This window comes from Uranotaenia lowii, chromosome 2 (genome assembly GCF_029784155.1).
Source record: "Uranotaenia lowii strain MFRU-FL chromosome 2, ASM2978415v1, whole genome shotgun sequence".
NCBI classification, from domain to species: domain Eukaryota; kingdom Metazoa; phylum Arthropoda; class Insecta; order Diptera; family Culicidae; genus Uranotaenia; species Uranotaenia lowii.
In genome coordinates, this window is record NC_073692.1 from 212,835,363 (window position 1) to 212,855,870 (window position 20,508).

Sequence of the window (20,508 nt, forward strand, 5' to 3'; positions counted from 1 at the left end):
AAGTTGTCGCCAGAGCCTTGCTTAAAATCGATATATCTCTCTCGTTTCTCAACCGATTTTTACAAAATTTATAGTTTTTAAAGCCTCGTATATATTTCTCAGACATTATTCAGCTAAAACACTTCTTCAGTTTTCCGTTATTCAAAGTCTAAGAATAAAAAAACGAAAAACATGCTTCGAAAAAAAAGACAGTCGATCGGTTACGAAATGCTAAAAAATCACTTAGTGTCCAACAAAGCTGAAGTTAAAAGCTATACGTTGCGCACAAGGATATATTTTAGAGAAATTTTGAACCAGAAAAATGTAAAAAAAGTGCTGTAACCACACAAGTGTAAGAAAATCTGAGAAATTACAAATTGGCAAAAACTTAAAAAAAAAACAGCTACATTTGAAAATTTGTTGAAAATTGTTTTGTATTTTTAAAATAAAAAAATGCGAAAATGCGCCAGATAACGTAAAGTTTCCAATCCTCTTTTCAAAATGTATCTGGTGTGACTTAAAAATGTTGACGCTTCATAGATTGAAAAGTACGGTTTTGACACCACTTAATTAAATTTTTGTGTGTGAAAAAAATCAAAAATAGATATCCTTGAATACTAAGAAATTTTTTTGAGCATTCCGTAGCTGATCTAAATTTAGTCTTTTTTCAAAGCATGTTTTTTCGGATTAATTTTCTTAGGCTTTGAATAACGGAAAACTGAAGTGTTGTAGCTGAATATTGTCTGAGAAACATATTGAAGTTACATTACACGGTTTTTTAACTGTAAATTTTGTACAAATCGATTGAAAATCAAGAGAGATATAGCGGCTTTAGTCAGGAGTGTCAAATTGATTCTCCAGGAACTCCTATGGGTAAACATTTCTGGGACGAATGAGGGTTAATCTGATCATCCGTCTTAAAGTGATCGTGCTACAAAGATCCCCCCCCCCCCCCCCCCCCGCCCTTCATTCTTGTATACAGTACCGTTGATGATCGGAGAAGTGCGAAAGTCGAAATTGAGCAGGCATGTACCGGGTCAGCCAAAGCAGCCGCCCGCTTACGATATGCGGAGCTGGAAAAGACAGTTAAACGAGCTTGTAGACGAGACAAGAGAGCCTGGACAAACTCCCTAGCCGAATAGGGATGAAGAGCCGCCGCCAAATGAGATATCCGATTACTTTATGACATTTCTCGCCGCCTTAGTGGTGCAAGGACTAATGAAAGAATGCCGCTTAAAGACCGAGCAGGTCAGTTATTGACCGATCGAACAGATCAGCTCAAACGATGGAACACTTCGAACAACTCTTCCGAGTCACGAATAGCGATGGCCAACAGAACCAGCATCTCGAAACGCCAACAGTAAGCCGCATAAATGGCGTTAACTCGGAAGCGCCCGTGCTGGATGAAATAGAAACGGCAATCAAAAACATGAAATCCAACAAAGCACCTGGGATCAGGGGTGCCAGGTAGTTTCGTCAAAAATCAGGACAACGCGAAGTTAAAAATCAGGATTTTTCAGGACACCTCTTGATTCATGGAAATAAAAAGGATTTCTGTTAAGATTGCGTATATAAAGGCGCAATACAGCTGCTGTAAACGTCTTGATCTATGCAACATCAGTACGCAGTTTGTTGGCTAGCCGGTAGTTCATATCGAAAAACAGCATTTGATTATCATCTGAATCGAAGATTACCATCTGTTAAATGGGTTTAACTATTGTATAACCTATTTAATCGATTTTCTCGTAGTTTAACTACAAATTCGATCAAATTTAAGAAGTTTTTATGAAAATCAGGACAAATCAGGACATTTTAGGGACCAATTTTCAAAAATCAGGACAACTCGAGAGTTTTTGAAAAATCAGGACGGTCTCTCGAAAATCAGGACAAATCCTGATAAATCAGGACACCTGGCACCTCTGCCTGGGATCGATTGCATCCCTGCTGAAATGCTGAAAGCCGACCCTGCCCTGTCAGCACAAATGTTGCACCGTCTTTTCGCTGTCATCTGGGATACTGCAACATTCCCGGCCGACTGGATGCAGAGTGCAGTAACTGGCGTGGCATAACGTTGATCTGTACAACCCTCAAAGTACTCTGCAAGGTGATCCTGAACAGGATCCAGGAGAAAATCGACGCCACACTCCGACGGCAACAAGCTGGATTCCGATCCCATCTGTACCGTTGAGCCGTCAACACGTACGCCGGAGCATCGTATCGTTGCTGTGTACCTGCAGGAACATTTTACATTATTTATTTTTTCCTTACCTGTATTTCAATCAGCACTTTTCAGTGCTAAAATAATTTTCATTTTCTTTTATTCATATTTTCTCTTTTCTTTCCAGCATGGGGAAGTCATCGGCCGGGTCAAGGGCCGGAAGAAAACGGATTGCCGAACCTAATTCAGGTCCATCACCCAAAAAAGTTGAAATTTCCAATTCATTCGATGTCCTTCATAACATCGGTGATGAGGAAATATTCATATTTAATTCTGATAAGAGTACTAAGAAACCTTCTTCTTCTTATACTCTTAAAAACGAAAAGATTCCACCAATAACGGTCACGATTCCTGACTTCAATGCCTTTCGAAAAGAAATCGTCACTTCCGTCAAGGATGTGAAGATTTCTTTTCAGATCGGTCGAAGGGGAACTGCTCGTATATTGGCGGAATCTTTTAATGATTTTCAAAAGGTTTTAAATTATTTGAATAATAAAAAACACCAATTTTTTACGTACGACACTAGAAGTGATCGTCCATTTAAAGTTGTACTTCGTGGTCTCACTGGCGATCAGACACCGGATGAGATCACAGCTGAATTAAATTCTTTGTTAGGTTTTTCTCCAATTCAAGTAATTCAAATGAGGAAAAGAACCAACACGAATAATACCAGTAGTGTTGGTTTTGCTCCTGAACTTTATTTGATCCATTTTAAAAAGGATCAGGTTAATAATTTAAAAATTCTGGAAAAGGCTCGTCTTATGTTTCATTGTCGAGTAAAATTTGAACCTTTTCGTAAATCTACTACCAATTTTTTACAAAATATTACGCAATGTCGACGTTGTCAAGCTTTTTGTCACGGCACTAAAAATTGTAGAATGAATGCCAGATGCATGTTTTGCGGCTCATTCGATCATGAAAAATCTAAATGCCTTTTTGGTGGTGATAAGCCAAAAACAGATTTTTTTAAGTGTGCAAATTGCGCAGGAAATCATTCCTCGAATTCGCTAGACTGTCCCATCAGGGCAAAAATTATTGCTTCTAGGAAAAATCCCAAAGTTTCCAGAAAAGTTTCTTCTCCTCCTTCCTCTTTTTCGTCTTCACACGTCGGGCCGGCAAACAACCTGCCTGTTCGCAGTCAGCCTCGGCCTACATTGGAATCACGGCTGGGTAATACCCGAAGTGATTTTAATGTTACCTGTGCTGAATCTGCGCCCCAGACTCGTTGTTTATCGTTCTCAGAGGTGGTTGAAAATGGGTTTCCCTCTTCAGGTTCAACTAATAAAAATGGGAAAAAACCAAGTCTCAACGTTCATGCGAAGGCTTGGGAAAATCCCCGAAATTCAAATACTTGTTCTTCTCCTTCATTTTCTGATCCTAACAATTTTGTTGATTTGGGTGAGATTACTGAGGAAAAATTAAAATTTTTGCATCAAAATTTAATGGAAATGATGCAACTTATGTTGAAAGCAAATTCAATGTTTGAAGCTTTCCAAACTTCTTTTAATTATGCTAACAAAATTATTATGACTTTACGATTCCCTCATGGATCCAAATAGATGTTTAAATATTATGAATTGGAACGCTAGATCTTTGCTGGCTAACCAAGATGAATTCTTTTTATTTTTGAAAACTCAAAACATACATATTGCTGCCATCACTGAAACTTTTTTAAAGCCAGACAATAACTTGAAAAGCAATGCTTTCTTTAAAATTTTACGGAATGATCGACTTGATCGACAAGGTGGGGGTGTAGCTATTGTCATCAATAGTCGTCTCAAATTTAGACTTCTTCCTTCTTTCAATACAAAAGTCTTAGAAACAATTGGAATTGAATTAGAAACTTCTATGGGGAAAATTATAATTGTTGCCGCATATTTGCCTTTTCAATGTAGCGGTGAACAGAAAAATTTTTTGAAGGGAGATTTACAAAAACTCACCAGAAATAAATCTAAATTTTTTATTATTGGTGACTTTAATGCAAAACACCGATCTTGGAATAATATTTCATCAAATTCTAATGGGAATATTTTGTTTAATGATTGCTCTGCAGGTTATTATACTGTTGAATATCCTAATGGGCATACTTGTTTTTCTTCAATTAGAAATCCCTCCACAATTGATTTGGTTCTAACGGATTTAGGCGAGCATTGTAGTCAATTAGTTACTCATGCGGACCTCGATTCAGACCACCTTCCAGTAACATTTTCTTTATCCCAAAGTCCCATTGAAAACCCTTTAAAATCAACTTTTAATTTTCAAAAGGCTAACTGGGAGCGATATATGAATTTTATTGAACGTAATTTAGATGTAAACGTTCCACTGAATTCAATAGAAGATATTGATTTGGCTATAGAAAATTTGACAACTTCAATAGTCAATGCTAAAGCCGCTACAATACCTAAAGTTAAACATAAGTTTAATCAACCTTTAATTGATGATGATCTTCAGTTTTTGATACGACTGAAAAACATTCGTCGACGCCAATATCAACGTACTAGGGATCCTTATTTAAAATTTATTTATTGCGACCTTCAAAAAGAGATCAAACGTCGTTTAAATTTCATTCGTAATGAAAATTTTGCTAAAGCAGTAGAAGACATAAAACCCTACTCAAAGCCATTTTGGAAATTAACTAAAATTCTGAAAAAGCCCCAGAAGCCAATTCCTACTTTGAAAGATGGGGATAAACTTCTTTTAACTAATTCAGAAAAAGCTCAAAAATTAGCCCAACAATTTGAGTCTGCTCATGATTTTAATTTAAACGTTGTTAGTCCTATTGACGCTCAAATTTCCCTAGAATTTGATGATATTCTTTCAAAGCAAAATGTGTTTGAAAGTTCTTGTGAGACAAATATTGATGAACTTAAATTGATTTTCAAAAAATTTAAAAATATGAAAGCTCCGGGGGAAGATGGGATTTTCTATATTCTTATTAAAAAGTTGCCTGAAAGCACTTTAAATTTTTTAGTTAAAATCTTCAATAAATGTTTTCACTTGGCTTATTTTTCCAATAAATGGAAAAATGCCAAAGTAACTCCAATTTTGAAACCTGGAAAAAGTGCTTCAGAGCCTTCAAGTTATCGACCAATTAGTTTGCTTCCTTCTTTAAGTAAACTATTTGAGAGAGTTATTTTGAATAGAATGATGATTCACATTAATCAGAATTCTATTTTCCCTGATGAACAATTTGGTTTTCGTCATGGACATTCTACTACACATCAACTTTTGAGTGTAACTAATATGATTAACGCTAGCAAATCTTAGGGTTATTCAACTGGTGTTGCTCTTCTTGATATTGAAAAAGCTTTTGACAGTGTTTGGCACAAAGGTTTAGTAGCTAAATTAGCTCGATTTGATTTTCCTGTATATCTCACCCAAATTATTCAAAATTATTTGACGAGCCGAACCTTACAAGTAAGCTATCAAAATTCATGCTCTGAAAGGACTCCCATTAGAGCTGGGGTCCCTCAGGGCAGTATACTTGGGCCAATTTTATACAATATTTTTACTTCTGATCTTCCTGATGTACCAGAAGGAAAAGGTAGAAGATTATTTGCTGATGATACTTTGCTTTCAGCCAAAGGTAGAAATTTACGGGTGGTACGCAGTAGATTGCAACAAAATTTAAATTCCTTTTTGAATTACTTGAAAATGTGGAAAATTTCTCCTAACGCTTCCAAAACTCAACTTATTTTATTTCCCCATAAGCCAAGAGCAAATTTTTTAAAACCTAATGAAAATCATTCCATAACTTTTAATGGGGTTTCATTAGAATGGTCTGATCACGTGAAGTACTTGGGACTCACACTTGATCGGAATCTTACTTTTAAAAATCACATTGAAGATATTCAATCTAAATGCAATAAATACACTAAATCTCTTTATTCTCTCATCAACAGGAAATCCAGGTTGTGTCTGCGAAACAAGATGTTAATCTACAAACAGGTCTTTCGACCAGCGATAATGTATGCAGTTCCGATTTGGTCTAGCTGCTGCGCGACGAGGAAGAAAGCCATCCAGAGGATTCAGAACAAGGTTCTGAAAATGATTTTGCGGCTTCCACCTTGGCACAGCACCGAAGATCTTCATCGGATTGCAGGCATAGAATCGATCGAAGAGATGGCCAACAAAATCATCTCCAACTTCAGAGGCAAATCGATGCAGTCTTCCATCGCAGAGATTCGTTCTCTTTACAATTAAGTTAGTTTATAGGATTTAGGATTAAGTTTATACATCTTTTTTTTTTTTTTTTGCTTAACAGGATATTCTCCTTTAAATCAAATTATTTATTGCTAAAGCAAATTTAAATCAAATAAACAATGTTTAAAATTAACTGTATCAAAGAGTTGAACTGATCATAATTGATCTGAACACTTTAATTTAACTTTAATAATGTAACTTAAATGTAATGATTAAAAGACTAATAAAGACATATTAAAAAAAAAAAAAAAAGCTGGATTCCGATCCGGACGATCATGTGTGGACCACATCACAACGCTACGAATCATACTGGAACAATTCAACGAATTCCAGGACTCTCTTCTGCTGGTTTTCGTTGATTTCGAAAAAGCATTCGACCGACTTAACCATCAAAACATCTGGGCGGCTCTAAGGCGACGAAGGGTCCCAGAGAAACTAGTCCATCTCATCGAAGCACAATACGAGGCATTTTCGTGCAAGGTCTTGCACGATGGTGTCTTGTCCGAACCAATCCCGATAACTGCTGGAGTGAGACAGAGATGTATCTTATCACCGCTACTTTTTCTAATAGTAATGGATGAGATTCTGACTGGATCGATCGATTGTGCACCGAACCGAGGATTGCCGTGGAATCCTTCAACAATGGAGCAACTGAACGACCTTGACCTGGCTGACGATATTGTTTTGTTCGCCCAAACATAACCGGATATGCAGAGCAAACTCGACGACCTCACCGAAAGTTCCAAGGCAGCAGGTCTCAAAGTCAATGCCGGAAAGACCAAGTCGATGGACATCAACACAGGAAATCCCTCCAGTTTCATGGTAGCTGGGCAACAAGTTGAGAAAGTGGAGTGCTTCCAGTATCTTGGTAGCCAGATAACGCCTGATGGAGGTACCAGGAAAGACATCGAAACCCGGATCAGAAAGGCCCGATTTGCGTTTGCGAGTCTCCGAAACATCTTCAACTCCGAATCTTCAACTCAAACGTCAAATCCGTATTGCTGTACGGGTGCAAAACTTGGTGCACATATGCGGTGACGACGCGAAAACTGCAAGTATTTGTAAACGGCTGCCTTTGGAAATTGCCACACTATGAAATTGCTTTAACTTTTTAACCGTTGGGTAGAATTTAATGAAAAATTGGGTGGATTTAGTTTATAGAGTATTGTTTACATCCTGCAAGATTTAAAGTCCTGTGATCAAAACTCGCGGAAATGGAGTCGAAAGAACAGCTCGTGCGTGATAAAATCTTGCGCATTCATCACGAGAACAAGGATCTCTCGCATCGTTCCATCGTTAAAACATTGGGAATCGCGAATTCCACGGTGTCGCGAGTGATTAAGCGGTTCGAGGAACGATTAACCACCGATCGGAAGCCCAGAAGTGAAAGAAAAAGTATTCCGTACAACACCGAAAATCCCAACCGCGTAGTTGAGGCCTTCAACCGAAATCCGAACGCCTCCTTCGGGATGTGGTAAAGAAGCTGCAACTAAGCCGAAGTTTTGTCCAGAAGGCCAAAACTAAGATTGGGCTTCGAACGTTCAAGGAACAAAAGGCCCCTAATCGCGACGAGAAGCAGCACAAGTCCGCCAAACCTCGTGTCAGGAAGTTGTGCTGACGAATGTTGAATGCTGCATCATGGACGACGAAACATATATGAAGGCCGACTTCAAACAGATCCCCGGCAACCTGTTTTTCACGGCCAAGGATAACTTCAGCGTTCCGGAGCATATCCGCACTTAGAAGATGTCCCAATTTGCGAATAAATTTCTGGTTTGGCAAGCCATATGCGTGCTGAAAATGTGCAACCCTCCCAACACTCCGGAGCTCCGCCCAATCGATGAGTACTGCAGCAAGTATGAAGCAGTACCTCATGAAACGACCCAAGGTATCGAAGACAGTCGGGAAACTGAAAAATATGGGTTTACATGCAAAAAAACGGTTGATTCACAGGTTGTGCAGAATTTTATGTCCAGGATTAAGGCCAAGGTTCGGGGATTTGCGCATGAACTGTAAATAAAATACGAGTGAAATGGTAAAATGAAGTTTAATAGTTATTTTTCCATCCCTGAAAATTTAATGGCAAAGGGATGAAAACTCTAATTTTGCGAATCAATTTCGTGTGTGGCAATTTCATCGTGGACACCCGTCAAATGTGTTCGTTAGTTGAAAAAAGTAGGGGAGAGTGGGGTATCGTGGGCCATGGGGAAACGTGGGCCACTTTTAATATCTCAGATGTGTGTTGAGATAAAAATTTCAAACCAACTGTCATCGTCGTCGCTTTGCGCGAGCATATATTCCTATATGTTGTTGACTGAAATACGCATCATATGCTTCTTTTATTTATCAAGCTAAAAAAAGTTAGAAAAATTTACTTACATAATTAAAAAAACACCCGCTAATTTCATCGATGCGGAACCTGAAGTGCATAACAAAAATATGCTCATACGCTTATGATCTTAGTTTTGTCATGATCTTTCACGTGGAAAAGGAATTTTTGATGAAACATCAATAAGTCACACAAACGCAACCAATTTGCAAATCATAGCTTGCGGGGAATCGTGGGCCACACATCTTGAATCACCTATATTTTTATGTTTTTATACACATTCAGAACTTAAAATACGTTTTTCCTATCTGCAAAGTTTTCTTATGCCAAATGAAGATTTATGAAAAATATTTGGTCCATCATATATAAGAAGTTTTGCCAAAACGTTCGCGAGCCAGGTTTTGGAATCTATTCGATCATACACAGCTCTCTTTTTTATTTCGTCATCTGAAATTGCTTTAAAATAACGAAATGAATTATGAAATTACAGTTTTGGGTCAACTCATAAACTTCGCATGTTATTTGGTCAATTTGTATTTGGTGGCCCACGATTCCCCACCATTTTTCAAAATCCAAAAAATATAGCTTTTTTTCAAACAGTCAGAATTTGGGGAAAATAACTTATTAAAAATTTAAAAAAATACCTCATGATACCTTGAAAATGTAGAAAACCATACCATTTTTTATTTTTATATTATCTTTTATAATAAAGAAGTTATGTAACAACGAAAAAAAGTGGCCCATGATTCCCCACTCTCCCATACTATATGATTTCAAGGTACGGATTCACACAAAAACTTAAAGGTCGAAATTTGATCAAGATTGTTTATTCTTTCACTCGTTCTCGTTCTTCACTTCACTCGTTTCTTCATGATTTTTTTTTACTATAGGCGATGGAAGCGCTGACGAATTTGGGTGATGGTTTTGCATTAGTGCAAGTGGGATGCAGCTATAATTTCACCCAACTTTTGACAGTTCTAAATGGGTTTTTCTTAAAGAGAGAAAGAATAACTTTTCGATTCCATCGCCCATTGAACGATATCCGTGCGTGAGCTTACAAAAAGTGCTCGAAAATTTTTCTACTCCGTTTTATTATTATTTTTAACTGTTTCAGTTTAGAGCACTGAAATGTATACGGTGAGCTAAAAAATCCCGATTTTTTGAAGAATTTTCCGATATACCCCTTATGTTAATTATGCAATTAAAATCCCGACTATTCTCGCTTTTCCGGAATTGTTTGCCATGGAATAAACGACAGTGGATTGTTAAAATTCCGAAATAGTTTCGTCATGATGAAATGATTGAATGTTAGGATTCAATAGGTTTATGTATGGTAAAAACGAACCATATAGAATTTTACCGGTTTTGATTAGAAAGAAGGTTTTTCCCAGTTTTTTCGGTTCCATTTTAAATTCCTGGTTTTCCCGGTTCGCTTGCCACCCTGTAATATGTTTTGTATAACTTTCAGTTAGAATAAGTTCAACTATAGTACTTGAGTATCTGGGACTTGGGCTACATTGGTCCATGAAAATTTAACTTTTTGGACTTCTTCAAACTGGTATATTCCACTTACATACATTCAAGGAAAAATTCATGAATTATAAAGCAATCATATATTAAGTTTCATGAAAAATTCTATGAGCTTGATCAAAAGAACTTTTTTGCCTTGTGCCGAAAACCAGCTAGAAAACCTACGCAAAGTAATTTTCTAAATTATCTTGGTGTGGCGCTTTTCAACGTCTACTACACTAGGTAAGACTGTTTTTCAAAAAAAATCTCTTTCTTCCTCTCTTTTTTAGTGACGAATAACATATCTGAAGTCATCACTGAATCAAAATAACAACGGTTTTATGACTAGACCATCCGATCCGTAAAGAGTATCACACACAAGTAGTCAAAGTTCTAAAAGAGTATTAAAAGTCCGGTCTGGATCTGGATAGGCTAACTAAAACGTGAGAAGGTAAGTAGGTCAAGAAGGTCTACCATATTTGCATCGCCAGGTAATTTACTAAAAGAGTCTCATATGTACATGGACAAACATCTGCACAAATTGAACCAAATCGTCATTTTTGTAAGGTTTGTTCAAAATTTGTTCAAATCCAACAGTTCTAGATAACTTCTCCATAAATTCCAATCTCGAACTATTGCTATTGTACTTAAAAAAAGCATGAACTATTTTGTATTCTATTCTGCTGGTCACGTTCTTTAATTTTCTTGAATTCTGTTTTTTTTTTAATTCTCGGTAGTTTAGGTTAAACTTTGTTTCAGCACGCCATACGAAAATGTAAACAAGCCGGTTTTGAAACACAAGTTAAACAAATTCTTGTTGCAAATTTAGCTTTGCAACTTGCACGACTTTACTTGATTAGCAAACAAACGGTAGGTAGCGCAAACTTCCGCAAAAATCCTGCTAATAGATTGTATCAATTCTTACACGCCCGTAAGCATATATTTTAGCGAGCGTCCTCCTGACAAAGATCGTTTTGATACATACCCATAGTTAGAATTGTCTGTCTTCATTGGAAACGTGCGTCTCGCCGTGCCACTTAGATAATCATAAGGTTATAGTAATACTTGTTATAATAAAATGTTATATGTGTTATAATATATTTAAACGGTTGAAATTCTTGGTTCTGAAAATGCGGTTACCGCAAGTGTAGAACTGCAACCAATTTTCTAAAAATTATTTCTTGGTTGATTTAGGTCCAGAATATATTTACAACAATTCAAAACTGAAATAATATTTTTTCGTTATGCATTTTCAATTCAGCTGAGCTAATGTGAATTTTATTTCCAGGAAAATTCTGTTTCTTATTATCTATTTAGGTTTAGATTATTAATCAGAAAGCTAAATCAGATTTAAATTGTAAAGTTATGAGTTTTGAATCTGCCTAAAATCTAATCTTAGCCCAGCTCTTGCGAATTCTCAATCTGCGTTTCTATGTAAACTTGTGATTTAAAAATTTACATTTTAATCCATAAATCCATATTGTTCTTCTTAGTAATGGCGATATGAAGAATATAGATACCCTCCAAGTTTCATGCCTAACAAATGTGCAAGTTTGAAAGAATGCCAAACTTTTTAAAGTATCAAACTTGGCGCAAAAGACCGATAACACTAGTTTTTAGCATTTTTGGAAAGACTTACCTCTATTTTTTTTAAGCAAAATGATAACTTTTAAAAATGAGTTTGAGTCTTCCTGTTTGTGAACAAATTATTGTAAGGGGCCATTCAAATATTACGTAATGGGTTTATGGTGAGAGGGGGTAATACAGCTTGTTACGCTTTGTAAATTTTGTATAGAAAATCTCATACTAATGTGTTACGTAGGGGGCTAGGGTGGTTGAAAATGGATGAAAATTGTGTATCGTAATATTTGAACGGGAACTGACTGATCGAGTTCCTTTCTTTTAAATTTCTGATTTCAAATAAAAACAGGGAATGTATTCTATGTTGTTTTATGCTCGTTATGATACTTCAACTTTCTATTTTCACGTCGATGTTATGTGTTCTTATCTTTTGCGGAATAATTTACTTGTTTAGCAATTCAAGATTCTTTCCATTTTCCACTTCTTTCACTTTTGAAATTTTATTTTCAGTTTTTATGAAATTGTGTTCAAAACACAAATGTTTTTTCAAAAAAGTGAAGGTAACCTACATGTCATATTTTGGAATATGCGAATCTCATTGTAGGCGGAGGGCAGAGGGTGCTGGAAATTCCAAATTCGTGTTGAGGTAATCAGTGATACACACTTTAAGTTGATGAATCATTTTACCTTTAAAATGCATTATTTCTAATGACAGGAAATGCATAATAACATATGTTCATAATTACCCCATTGGACGGAAGCTTTGGGGTAAATATGAACACTTTACTGTGGATCAGGGCGGATAAAATTTTGTAAATTTTTTTCAAAATCCAGACAAAGCATCGTAAACTGGATGTAAAACAGTTGATAACAATATTTCAGCTAGATTTCCTATGATCAGATATTCAAAATATTGAACACTGTCTAGAACGATTTTTGTTTCACAGGATAATGATCTAAAAAAAACTGAAATAACATTTTTAAACAGCTTAGAACTATTAATTGGATGTCAAACTACCACTTTTGGAACTTAACGTGTTCATCCCTCCCCCATAGTAGCTCGTACGGCATCTGTTCGGAATTACCCCAAGTTCATAATTACCCCACTTAGCCTTACTCACAAGATGGAAAGTGGTATCTCAAATAAGAATAGAAATGTTTCTCGTATTCAAATACCAAATTTGGTTTCATTTGCGTGATTAGATCTCCGGCTGTGCTTAAAATGTACGGAAAATCCCCTTTCCCCTTGCAATCTTCCCATTGGAAGGAAAGAGGAATAACAAATTATTTCTAGTACTCAAAAATCCTTTCTTGCCAATTTTGGTTTCATTTGCTCTAATTATTCTCTAGTTATGCAATAAAAATTGTATAGCAGCCCCTCTCCCACTTTCTTTACTCCTCCTTGTAGAAGTAAAGGGTCTAAAATAATCATATAATCATCATATTTCCGGTATTTAAATAAACTCCCATGCCGAATTTGGTTCCATTTGCTTTATTAGTTTTTAAGTTATGTAATAACTTGTAAGGGAGCTCCCCTACTCCAATCTATCTTCCTTATGGAAGAAGGAAGGGTATCAAATAATCATAGTAGCATTACTTGTACCCAAACATCCTACCATGCCAAATTTGGTACCATTTGCGTGATCGGTTCTCGAATTATGCAAGCATTTGTCTTTTGTTTGGGAGACGCCATCCCTCTTCCAGTGAAAGAGAGGGTTCTCGAACCACAAAAGAAACTATCTACTATCTGCTTCAAATGCACCCATTTGCCAAGTTTCAAGCAAATCGGTTCAGTGATTCCCAAGCCTAAGTGATTTAACCCTTCATTTCATAAAGTAACAAATTTGCAACAATTAATGTATGGAAAAAGAGAAAAATCGTATTATATTTTAATTTTTTTTTCTTAATGTACTCATCATTTCCAACTGATATGATTTTTGAGATTCTATGCAATTAATCGTTCTACTCGAATGAGTTTTCAAGCAATTTTATAAAAGAAACATATCTCACGTTTTCTTTTTAAAGTTTATACCTTATAAGAATTAAGAATTGCAATATTTTGATTCAAAATATAATGATGTTTTTAATAATAAACCAAGAATATAAGAAAAGACAAATTTTCACCAAGGGGTTGACTATGAAGATTTCTGAAGATTATTTTACATCTACATATATCAATTTATGTGATATTAACCCTAAACATACCGACACTTTTTATATACATATGTTATACCGCCGAGGGACAAATGAACCTTAATATATTTTCCGCTAAAACTCGCTTGTTTCTCTACCGATTTTTTACAAAATTTATAGTTTTGAAAAACTTGTAAAGTGACTTAAAAATGATTGTTTTACAATATTCAGCTGCAATAATTTATTTCAAAGTTATTCAAAGTCGAAGATATTTTTTTTTGAAAAAAACATTTTTTTTTTTACAAGATGGAAATTTGACTTCAAACCATAACAGCCGGGTGTTTGCTGCCGTGTGTGGGTTCGTCCCACTAAAACCACCTTGGGCTTCGTGTGCCAGATGTGCCCCTTGGTTTCACCCTATGATACTACATCAAGGGGTAGGCTGTGCTCATGCACTTATACATCTCACCCTTTTCCTCTTTCTCAATTTTTCCTCAATTTCTCCTTGATCATCGTTCTGCTTTATCCTTCTTCCTCCTTCTCCTTTTTCTCTATCGTCAACTTCAGACTGGTACGGAAGACCCCGAAACGTGTGCCGGTTAGGTAACGCTTTCATAATAACTCACGCCCGTCACAGCATCCACAGCATCCACTAACGCTTTCAAAGTAACTCGCGCCCGTCACAGCAACCACTTCCGCAGGATTTCTAACCACCAAGGCATGGCCGATTGAGAAACTACCAAGCTAGAATCCCGACACGACCACCCCGAATGGTATCTCCGCTTCCTTTTGCTGCAGGAAAGATCGTAGCTGAGTACGTGAGACCTTTTAAGTCCCACCACACGTATGAGTCCAGATTAGGGTTATACCGCGCCCTAAGATCGCGTTGCTTTTGAATTGAAGTGTCATACGAGGCCCAAGACCTTTCATTAGCTTGTCAAATTTGGTTGACTATCTCGCTCTCTCCGTTCATCATTTATTTATTTATTTATTTATTCGTCAACCGTAACGTAGACTAGTTTGATACATGTGCATTTCCTTAAGAATAGATTTAAGCAGTGTCTGCTTTACAATTTCTCCTTAAGAGTTTAGATTTCTTCGAATAAAATATTGTTTGAGTTTTTGCCGAGACATTGTAAAGTCAATGGTTTCGCAGTGTTGATTGTAAGAGGCCATCATGCGATTTATTGGCCCGTTTTTCGCGTAGTTTGTGCGATAGTGATTAATGAAAAATAAATTTCGATTTCGGAGTTGCCGAGAAGGTGCATAAAAGTTTAATTTTGATAGAATTTCTGTTGAGTCAATACGCTGCGAAACAATATCGTTTACAAATGAAACCATTGCATATTCACGGCGTTCTTTTAGTGTTTGTATGTCAATGAGCATGCAGCGCGCTTTATATGATGGAAGTGGAAATGATGTCCAACCTAATTTACGAAGGGCATATAGTAGAAATTGCTTTTGTACTGATTCTATTCTTTCTTCGTGTGAAATTGAATAAGGGGACCAAACAACGCTGCAATATTCCAGTAAAGACCTTACATAGGCAATATATAGTGTTTTTATTGTGTATGGGTCTTGAAAATTAAAGCAAAAGCGCTTAATAAAGCCCAGCATGTTATTTGCCCTATGGATGATAGTATTGTAATGGTCTGTGAAAGTAAGTTTAGAGTCTAACATAATTCCTAAATCCCTAACTCGTTCACATTTTTCTACATTCTGATCTCCTAGTGTAATTGTGATGTTTGGTGTTGTTCTTTTTCTGCTAAATGATATTAAATTGCATTTTTTTACATTGAGCTTCAGAAGGCTTTTTTTGCACCACAGGTAGAAAATGTGAATTTCTGGAATGTCGTCGGTTCATCGTCGGTTCGTCGGAATGTTCATGTCGTCGGCATAAATGAGCATTTTGAGATTTTTGAGAATAAAGGAAATATCGTTTACATAAAGTATGAAAAGTAGAGGTCCTAAATGAGATCCTTGCGGAACTCCTGAAGTGACTTGAATAGGGAGCGATTTCTTTCCATTGAAATTTATTATTTGTTGGCGATTCGTCAGGTATGATTCAAGCCATTTCAGGAGTTTAGATTTTATTCCAATTTTTTGTAATTTAAAAAGAAGCATTGGTATGTCTATGCGATCAAATGCCTTACTAAAGTCTGTATAAAGAGCTTCCACATGGTTGCCATTGTCCATTGCATTCAATGAAAAGTCTATAAATTCAATCAAATTAGTTGAGGTTGAACGGCCTTTGAAAAAGCCATGTTGCCTGTCAGTTATTCGGTTCTTAATTTGGGAAAATAATTTTTCGTTTATAATTGCTTCAAAAAGCTTGGGAATGCAAGAGATAATGGCTATTCCACGATAATTTCGAATGTCAGACTTTCGACCAGATTTGAATATAGGCACTAAAAATTTTAGGAAAATTTCCTGATTCCAATGACATATTGAAAAGCCAAAACAATGGAGCTGTCAGTTCCATTGCCAAACTTTTCATGAATACAGGAGGTATTCCGTCTCGTCCTGGACCTTTCGAAGCGTCTAGATTTTTTAGTCCTTGCAGAATATCCTGCACATGAACTTGATTAATGCTTATGTCCCTTGAGAATTCTGGGAAAAATGAAAAATAATCGCGATCACGATCTTCTTCATTAAATGTCGTATAAATTTCTTGAAAGAAATTTGCAAAAAGATTGCAAATTTGCTCCGAGTTATCGCCGACATGTTCGTCAAAATGCATTCTTGACGGAAAATTCCCAGATTTCAACTTCGTTTTCACGTAGTTGAAAAATTTCTTTGGACAAGTCTTTATTTCAAGTTCAGTTTTCTCATTATATTCTTCAAGTGCATTGCTGATGACCAAGTTCAGTTGATCGCATAAGTTCAAATACGATGCTAAATTTTCATTAGTATTGTGTTTTTTGTAAAATTTGTGTGCTTTTTGTTTCCGATTCTTTAAGTTCATGATTTGTCTATTGAACCAGACCGGGTACTTAGAGTTTCGGTGACGTCTTCTTTTCTTCAATGGTGTTTCTTGTGAGATAATTCCAAATAAAATTTTGTAAAAGACGTCAACAGCAGTTTCCACATTTCCTTCATTCCTAAAAATTTCTTGCCAATTGACACTGTTTAATCTATTCTTAATGTTTTCATAATTTGCAGATAGGTATTCAAAGACTTCTTCATATTCGCATTCGTTGGGTCTTTGATGTTCATGTATAAATATGGAATATTCAATCGCCGTATGAAACGCCTCGTTTTTCCATAAAGGGTTTTGCGCTTCAATTACGCAAAAATCTTCATAAATGTTTGTTAGTAAAAGGTCTAAATAGCAATTTTGCTGGTTTTTTATGTGATTAATTTGATTCAATCCTAAATTAGCAATTTTCCTAAATTAGCAATTAGCATCTTTCCTGATCCTTATCAGATCGCGCATTATTTGCGAGATTTCGTCGACTATAGCACGCCATGACTGTTCGTCGCGACACATTTCACTCACTATGTTTTCAGCGTTCAAATTTTGAAGTTGTTGACGCCTTGAATTGAACCTGGGGCAGACAAAGATAGCATGTTCTGCCGATTCCTCCGTCTCTACGCATTCCGGGCAATAAGGCGAGCTGATAAGCTTAAACCGATGAAGGTATTGCTTAAAGCACCCATGACCCGAAAGGAACTGCGTCAGGTAGAAATTGACCTCTCCATACTTCCGATTTACCCAGTCTGAAAGTCTCGGGATTAGCCTATGCGTCCATCTTGCGTTGTTCGATGCGTCCCATTGCTCCTGCCACTTGAGCATTGACGCTGCTCGTTGAATATTACGCACTCCTCTAACAGCTCTTGCTTTGTAACATTCCATATCCTCCGCCAGAGTTATGTCGATGGGAACCATGCCCGCGATGACAAAAGCTGCATCTGCTGATATGGTCCTGTACGCACAGGAAACTCGCATGGCTATCAACCGATGTGTGCTCCGTAATTTGGATCTGTTGCGCTCTACCTCTATCGCGGAGCTCCAGGCCGCTCCTCCGTATCGTAGTTTCGACAGTGCTACGCTCGCAAGGAGACGTCTCTTGCTACTCTTTGGACCATGGCAGTTCGGCATAATCCAGGCCAATGAATCTATAACTTTCGATGCACTTTCGCAACAGTATTTGACATGCGCACCAAAACTTAAGCGATGGTCGACCATTACTCCAAGGTATTTCAGCTACTGTTTCGAAGATGTTGTGTGCCCTCCAACAGTAATCTCCATGTGCGGCACAACTCTTTTATTGGTCACGAGCAGAACTTCGGTTTTATGGTGAGCTATCTGAAGCTTAACTCCCTCCATCCAGATGCCAACCCTTTCTACGGACACCGTTGCAAGGTCTTCTACCTCCTCGATTGTTTCGCCGGTAATCATGAGCACGATATCGTCAGCAAATCCGACTATCTGCACGCCTGCTGGTAGTTTCAGCGTTAACACCTCATTATACATGGCATTCCAAAGCACAGGACCGAGTATGGAACCCTGTGGAACACCCGCTGTTAGGGCAGTAGATCGTATCCCAGTTTCGGTTTCGTACGTCAGGATTCGATTTTCGAAGAAGCTTCCTATTATCCTGCAGAGAGTATTGGGAACAAGCATCCTGTGAAGCGCTTTGGCAATCGCTTCCCAGCTGGCATTGTTGAAGGCATTCTTAACGTCGATCGTCACAATGGCGCAGTGACGAACACCTGTTCGCTTCTTTTTATATGCGCGCTTCGCGTACTCTGTCACCATACGGATGGCGTCCACCGTAGATCTCCCTTTCCGAAAACCGAACTGTCTGTCCGACAGTCCACTTCCGCCTTCTGTGTAGATAATAAGTCTGTTTAATATTATCCTCTCCAGTAGCTTACCAAGGGTGTCCAGCAGACAAATGGGTCTATATGATGATGGATGCCCTGGGGGTTTCCCGGGTTTCGGTAGTAGCACCAACTTCGCCGTTTTCCACGAATTGGGAAAAGATCCCTCGTCGAGACACTTTTGTAGCACCACTCTGAAGGTATCTGGAATGGTCTGTACCGCCACCTTCAGCACTGCATTTGGGATTCCGTCCGGACCAGGGGCCTTATTCACCGCAAGTTTCTTAGCGATAGCCACGAGTTCTTCGTTCGTTACTGGCTCGATGTCGTGGGCACCCGCGTCGTACGGGGTAAGTGGCCACTGCGTCGGGCCATGCTGCGGGAAAAGATGTGCAACGATCTCTCTCAGTTTTTCCGGACACTTTTCGGTCGGCGACCTTGAGCCACCGAATCTCGCCAGTGCAACTCTATAGGCTTGCCCCCATGGGTTATCATCTACGCTCTGGCATAACGCTCTGTAGCAGTTTTCTTTGCTTGTTTTAATAGCTCGCTTAAGTGACACCCTGGCTGCTCGGTAAACGGCACCTCTCGTTTCTCTGTCGGCTTCATTTCTCGCCCGTTGAGCTCGTCGTCTCGCTTTTAGACAGCTAGTACGAAGCTCAGCTATTTCTGAAGTCCACCAGTAAGCCGGTCGTCGCCACCACTTCGGTGTATTTCTTCTGGGCATGGTCATGTCGCACACCACTACCATCATTTTCGTCAGCTGCTCAGCATTATGGACCTGGGATGAGTCCTGCATGTATACAGCTTCGGTGCACACTTCCTTGTCGAACACTTTAGTCTTCCATCTCCGCTCGTGCACTGGCAGCTGCCTTACTGCCACCGGATTTCGGTTTCCTACGCTATAGCGTATCGCCTGGTGATCACTGTGGGTATAATCGTCACACACTCTCCAATTCATATCAGTTTTTAATGATGGACTCGCAAAGGTGATATCGATCACTGATGTTCTGTCTTGTAATCCATGCTTGCGATAGGTGCTGATGGATCCAGTATTGCACAGCTCAACTTCCAGTCTTGCGAAGGACTCTAGTAGACTGTGGCCCCTAGGGTTGTTGCGCCTACTACCCCAGTTTACCGCCCAGGCGTTGAAGTCTCCTCCTATTACAACAGGGACCTTTCCTGTCAGTTCGTGAGTGAGTTCGTCCAACATTGTGTTGAACTCCACGATCGTCCATCTTGGTGGAGCGTAGCAGCTACAGAAAAAGATGCCGTTAATTTTGGCAATCACGAATCCGTCCCGAGAATCTACCACTATCTCCTGGATAGGAAAACGTCCCGTGGCGTTAACAGCAGCTGAGCCAGACCTGTCCGCTGCCCAATTACCGTTTCCAGACGGGATTCTGTATGGTTCTGATAAAAGCGCCACATCACACTTCTTTTCGCCTACCGTTTGCTCCAGCAGAACCTGTGCAATCTCGCTATGGTTGAGGTTTAGCTGAATTATTTCCAGTTTTACTGGCTTGCCTTTGCCTTTATATATACCGGACAGTCCAAGCCACCAGTTTCGTGGACATTTCCATCCTCCTGCTTGCATAGCATACATTTCGGCTGTTTTTTGCATTCTCGAGAGAAGTGTCCCTCTTCACCGCATCTTCGACAGCATCGTGACCGGTCGGGTCCGTTGCAGCTTCGGGATAGATGACCAAAATCCCAGCAGTTGAAGCAG